Source organism: Notamacropus eugenii, chromosome 7, assembly GCF_028372415.1.
Source record: "Notamacropus eugenii isolate mMacEug1 chromosome 7, mMacEug1.pri_v2, whole genome shotgun sequence".
Lineage (NCBI taxonomy): Eukaryota > Metazoa > Chordata > Mammalia > Diprotodontia > Macropodidae > Notamacropus > Notamacropus eugenii.
Genome location: NC_092878.1, coordinates 9,492,455 through 9,498,873, shown reverse-complemented (window position 1 = coordinate 9,498,873; position 6,419 = coordinate 9,492,455).

Below are 6,419 nucleotides of genomic sequence, written 5' to 3'. Positions count from 1 at the left end.
GTGGGGGAACAGAGTGTAGGGGAAAGATAAGTTCTGTTTTGGACATATTGAATTTAAGATGTCTACTGGACATCATTTGAGATTTCTGAAAGGGAACTGGAGATGCAAGATTGGAGGTCAGCAAAGAGATTGGGGCAGGATAAGTACATTTGAGAATCATCAACATGAAAGTGGTAATTAAATTCCTGGGAGCTAATGAGATCACCAAATGTAGGAGTATAAATAAGTAGGAAGAAACCAGGAGAGAGTGATGTCCTGAAAACTTAGAGACAAGAGAGTATCAAGGAGAAGGGCGTGATCAACACCATCAAAAGCTGCAAGGAGGTCAAGGAGAATGAGGTTGAAAAAAGATTATTGGATTTGGCAAGTAGGAGAACACCGATAACTTTGGAGAGAGCGCTTGAAGCAGAATGAAGTAGAATGATAAGGTCAGAAGCCAGATGTAAGGGGTAAAGAAGAGAGTGAGAGGAGAGAAAGTGGAGGCATCCATTGTATGGAGATGGCCTTTTTGAAGAGTTCAGCTAGCTACAAAGGGCAGAGGAGAAGTAGGATAATAGTTAGCAGGGATGGAGGGATCAAGTGAGGGTTTTTTGGGGGCAGAGGAGACATGAGCATTTTTGTTGGCAGTAGAAAATGAGCCAATAGAGAGCAAGAAATTGAAAATAAGTGATAGGATAGGGATGAGAGAGGGGGCAATGTGTTGGAGGATATGGGATGGAAAGGAATCATGAAACAGGTATTGGACTTGGCCTTGGTAAAGAGTAAGATCACCTCATTATGTGAGACAGGGTTGAAAGAGAAGATAATGGCAAGAAGATATATGAGATGAGAAAGAGAGGAGAAGAGGGAGTTCATGGAGAATGGCTTCAATTTTTGCCATTATATATGAAACATGATACTTAGCTGGGAGGAGGGCAAAGGTAGGGTGGGGGTGCCATGGGAGGTTTGAGGAAGGATGAAAAAGTTTGGAAGGACCGATGTGGAGAGGGAGATAGTGGGTTGATACGGAAAGCAAAGTAGGATTGCCTAGCAGCAGTAAGGGTCCAGTTGAGATTCTACAAAGTAAATTTGTAGTGGACCTAATCCGAATGGTTGTGTAATTTTCTCTTCCTTTATTTGGCAGTATGTGTAAAGAAGTGAAGGCACTGAATGGTAGGAATGATCCAGGGCTGAGGTTGGAAGGGCCCAATTGGCAACATGATAAGAGGGCTGGTGATTCAAGAGAGGGGGACAATGTAGAGTTGAATTGGTTTACCAAGGAGTCAAGATGGGAAAAAGAAGAGAGAGTGCCTAGTGCAAGGGAAATGGCCTGGGAGAGAATGGAGTGGTAGAGGGATTGGAGATCATGGTGCAGATAAATAGTAGAATCTGGTAAAGGAAGGCAGAGGAAGAGATGAAAAGCCAATAGATTTTTGTGGGATAAGAGGAGTTTTGAATTCTTAAACACAGGTGGTATGTTTGTCAGTGATGACAAAATCAGGGGTGTGAGTATATTTCTGTGTGGCTGAGGTAGGGTAGAGGAGCCACTTATAGGAAGTGAGTAGGCTGAGAAACTAAGAGATTAGTGTTTCAGAGAGATTCAATACATATGTTGAAGTCTCCTAATATGAAAGCAGGAGCTGGGGAGAAGAGAAAAACAGCGAGCCAGGTGCTGAACTTATTGAAGAAGGAAAGGGAGTGACTTAGAGGTCTGTAGACAATAGCATAGTTCTTGACACATAGTCAGCACTATAAAATATTATTCATGATGATGATGATTAGGTAGTAGATATAAATGCATGAATCTCAAAGGAAGAGAAGTTACTGAATGATGGAAATCATCATGAAGTCATCAGTAAAAGGCATTTAATAAAAAAACAAAAAACAAAAAAAACCCCCCAAAACCAAAAACACTGAATTAAACAGACACACTCCTCTCAACCATGTCTCTCCTGGGGAATTCTGGTCTCAGCTTTCTATTAGCTACTCTGTCTCCACAACATAGCTGAAACAAGACATCAGGATACTTACAGCAGTGTTAGCTGGGTAATTTGGAGTGCAATAGAGAGTGTTAAAAGAGTGTTGTGGCTTTTACTATGCATGGGAACCAGGGAGCATTGTGAAGACTGTCGTTGTTTCCTCTTGGGAAGGAAATCAGATGGTCATCAGAGCTCAAAAATATTTTTCTTCTCATTTCTCCCTGGATAATCTTTCACCTTCTCTAATGCTATGTCTTGTCTTTTGCAAGCTTTCTCCCAGTGCCATTCAAAATGTACAGCCTTCTGGGGGATGTAGTTCAGAGAGTCCACAGGGTCCATGCCTGCAGTCAAGCTCTCATATTATTTTCCTCCAAGCCTTCACAAGTCTACATTAGTCAACTGAGGGGAATGGGGTTGTTAAGTGGATATTACTGAAGGCAGGTGTGAAAAGGCAGCTCCTTAGGGGTTGTCAAATTCTGAACAGCTGGCAAATGTATTGGGAAGGAGACCATTTTGCTCCTTATTGAATCTTTGTTAAATGTGTGCTCTGGTTAATTTGCTTACACAAGTTATCATTTATGTCCCACTTATCTCACCTTTTCAGAAAAGGGACTGAAACCTGTTCACTAATGGGCTGCCTTTGGGACCTTCCAAGGTTCTCTATCTCCTTGGTCCCCAAGCCTACATACTACTTTAAAGTACTAATTGTCCATGCTTGATCTCCATGCCTGGCATAGATAGTCTCCCCATTCCCTTTCATCCTATACAGAAGTGTAAATTGGATCCAGTGATTTGTCCAGGGTGCTGATATTTCCTAGGTGCAGAGAGAAGGGGATGAAGCCAACACACTCGCTTACAGAACTGTATGCTGACAAATGTGTGAAACCAGTATGACATATTTTTTATGTGTGCCAAAGGGAGGTTGGGATGGGTTGGGAATAGGGTGCAGCAATTGTAAATGGAAATTACGTGATTTGCCAATATTAACCCCACCTTTGCATCCAAGCTATAACTAAGAATAGGGTTCATTGTGAGTAATCAGAAATAATTTTGTTTGGACTTGAGCAATTGCTTTCTAGAGATCGTAAATACTGGATTTATGACAACCTAATTTTAGGAAAAGTTGAGAAGATGATGATGATATCAGGGAGATGATGCTGTGACATGCAAGTGAATTGGATTTAAGTGAGGAAGAAGCTGTGCAAAGTCAACAGTCTCACCTTCTCCTCTGGATCCATGTGAGGTCAGTGGTGAGATATAGATTAGGAAGATTGGAAATGTCCCTAGATGCAGTTAAAAGTTAAAAGGTATTTAATGGAGAGTAAACTAAACATGGTTGGAAAGTTCGGGTATATGAACAGCAACAGAAAGGGGCAGAAGCTCCATATGAATTGAACTGAAGGTTCACAAGCAACCCATTTCTTACTCTAGGCATCTATGATTCTTTCTATAATATTCTTTTTTTTGTTTGTTTGTTTTTGTATTTAAATTTATTTATTTAACTTTTCAACATTCATTTCCATGAAATTTTGGATTCTAAATTTTCTCCCCATTTCTCCCTTCCCTCCACCCCAAAATGCCAAGCATTCTAATTACCCCTATCACCAATCTGCCCTCCCTTCTAACATTCCTCCCATCGTTATCCCCATCTTCTCTTTTGTCCTGTATGTCAAGATAACTTTCTATACCCCATTACCTGTATTTCTTATTTCCTAGTTGTATGCAAGAACAATACTCAACAGCTGTTCCTAAAACTTTTAGTTCCAACTTCTCTTCCTCCCTCCCTCCCCACCTATCTCCTTTGGGAAGGCAAGCAATTCAATATAGGCCATATCTGTGTAGTTTTGCAAATGACTTCCATAATAGTCGTGTTGTGTAAGACTAACTATATTTCCCTCCATCCTATCCTGCCTCCCATTTCTTCTATTCTCTCTTTTGATCCTGTCCCTCCCCAAGAGTGCTGACTTCAAATTGCTCCCTTCTCCCACTGCCTTCCCTTCCATCATCCCCCCCACCCTGCTTATCCCCTTCTCCCCCACTTTCCTGTTTTGTAAGATAGGTTTTCATACCAAAATGAGTGTGCATTTTATTCCTTCCTTTAGTCGAATGTGATGAGAGTAAGCTTCATATTTTTTCTCTTACCTCTCCCCTTTTTCCCTCCACTGAAAAGTCTTTTACTTGCCTCTTTTATGAGAGATAATTTGCCCCATTCCATTTCTCCCTTTCTCCTCTCAATATATTTCTCTCTCACCCCTTAATTTCATTTTTTTAAGATATGATCCCATCCTATTCAATTCACCCTGTGCTCTCTGTCTCTATGCATGTGTGTGTGTGAGTGTGTGTGTGTGTGTGTGTGTGTGTGTGTGTAATCCCACGAACTACCCAGATACTGAAAAAAGTTTCAAGAGTTACAAGTATTGTCTTTCCATGTAGGAATGTAAATAGTTCAGCTTTAGTAAGTCCCTTATGATTTTTATTTCCTATTTACCTTTTCATGCTTCTCTTGATTCTTGTGTTTGAAAGTCAAATTTTCTTCTCAGCTCTGGTCTTTTCATCAAGAATGCTTGAAAGTCCTCTATTTCATTGAAAGACCATTTTTTCCCCTGAAGTATTATACTCAGTTTTGCTGAGTAGGTGATTCTTGGTTTTAGTCCTAGTTCCTTTGACTTCTGGAATATCATATTCCACACCCTTTGATCCCTTAATGTAGAAGCTGCCAGATCTTGTGTTATCCTGATTGTATTTCCACAATACTTGAATTGTTTCTTTGTAACTGCTTGCAATATTTTCTCCTTGACCTGGGAACTCTGGAATTTGGCCACAATGTTCCTAGGAGTTTCTCTTTTGGGATCTCTTTCAGGAGGTGATTGGTGGATTCTTTCAATATTTATTTTGCCCTCTGGTTCTAGACTATCAGGGCAATTTTCCTTGATAATTTCATGACAAATGATGTCTAGGCTCTTTTTTGATCATGGCTTTCAGGTAGTCCCATAATTTTTAAATTGTCTCTCCTGGATCTATTTTCCAGGTCTGTTGTTTTTCCAATGAGATATTTCACATTATCTTCCATTTTTTCATTCTTTTGGTTTTGTTTTGTGATTTCTTGGTATCTCATAAAGTCATTAGCCTCCATCTGTTCCATTCTAATTTTTAAAGAACGATTTTCTTCAGTGAGTTTTTGAACCTCCTTTTCCATTTGGCTAGTTCTGCTTTTTAAAGCATTCTTCTCCTCATTGGCTTTTTGAACCTCTTTTGTCAATTGAGTTAGCCTACTTTTAAAGGTGTTATTTTCTTCAGCATGTTTTTGGGTCTCCTTTAGCAAGCTGTTGACCTGCTTTTCATGCTTTTCTTGTATCTCTCTCATCTTTCTTCCCAATTTTTCCTCCACCTCTCTTACTTGATTTTCAAAATCCTTTTTGAGCTCTTCCTTGGCCTGAGACCATTGAATATTTATTTGAGATGTTTGGGATGCAGAAGCCTTGACTTTTATGTCTTTCCCTGATGGTAAACATTGTTCTTCCTCATCTGAAAGGATGGGAGGAGATATCTGTTCACCAAGAAAGTAACCTTCTATAGTCTTATTTTTTCCCCTTTTTGGGGCATTTTCCCAACCAGTTACTTGACTTTTGGGTCCTTTGTCAAGAGTAGAGTATACTCTGGAGATCTGTAAGATCTCAGTTCCTCCAAGGTGGCACAATCAAGCATGTACACTGGTCTGGGAGCAAGGAGAGATTTTTGTGCCCAGAATCTTAGCAGAGTTTTTTTTTAATAATATTCTTAAAAAGCAGACATCTGGTTTCTCCTTGAAGGTTTAGTAACAGAAAATTCACTACCTCTCTCATATATATACATGAGTTTTCTCCTGAATGAACTCTCTTATGAATGTTTAGGATTGCCTAGATGCAGCTGGTCATGCAATGGATAGATGCTTGGACCTAGACTTAGGAAGACCTGAATTCAAATCTACCCTCAAACACTTCCGAGAGAAATGATTATTAATAACCTATGATTTGGGGAGATCCGGAGGTTCCTCCTCCTTAAAAGTCTTGATTTTCAAAATTCAGCCTCTTGATGGACATTGCTGATAATGAGATTAGACCTACCCTGGGCACTATTGCCCCCTGCTCAGGCTTGGGTGGGACATATATTCTTTGAATAGTTAGCCAAAAGCTGGGTGTGGTCTAAGAGTACAGATAGTTTCTCCATTGAAGGGTGGTATGATGTCACTCTCAGGGGCTCATTTTAATATAGCTCACATCTCATTGTGTTAACCAGTTAGAGTTGATTACCACTCCTCTTCCAAAAGAACATAGAAGCTCTGAACCCAGCTTGCCATGATTGTTTTTGTTCTAAGACAGACCACCAAAATACCATCCTTATATTAATAACATACTGGCCTTAACAAAATCATTAAATTACCCAGAAAATTTGTCTCTCAAACCTTTTTAATCATCACACTTC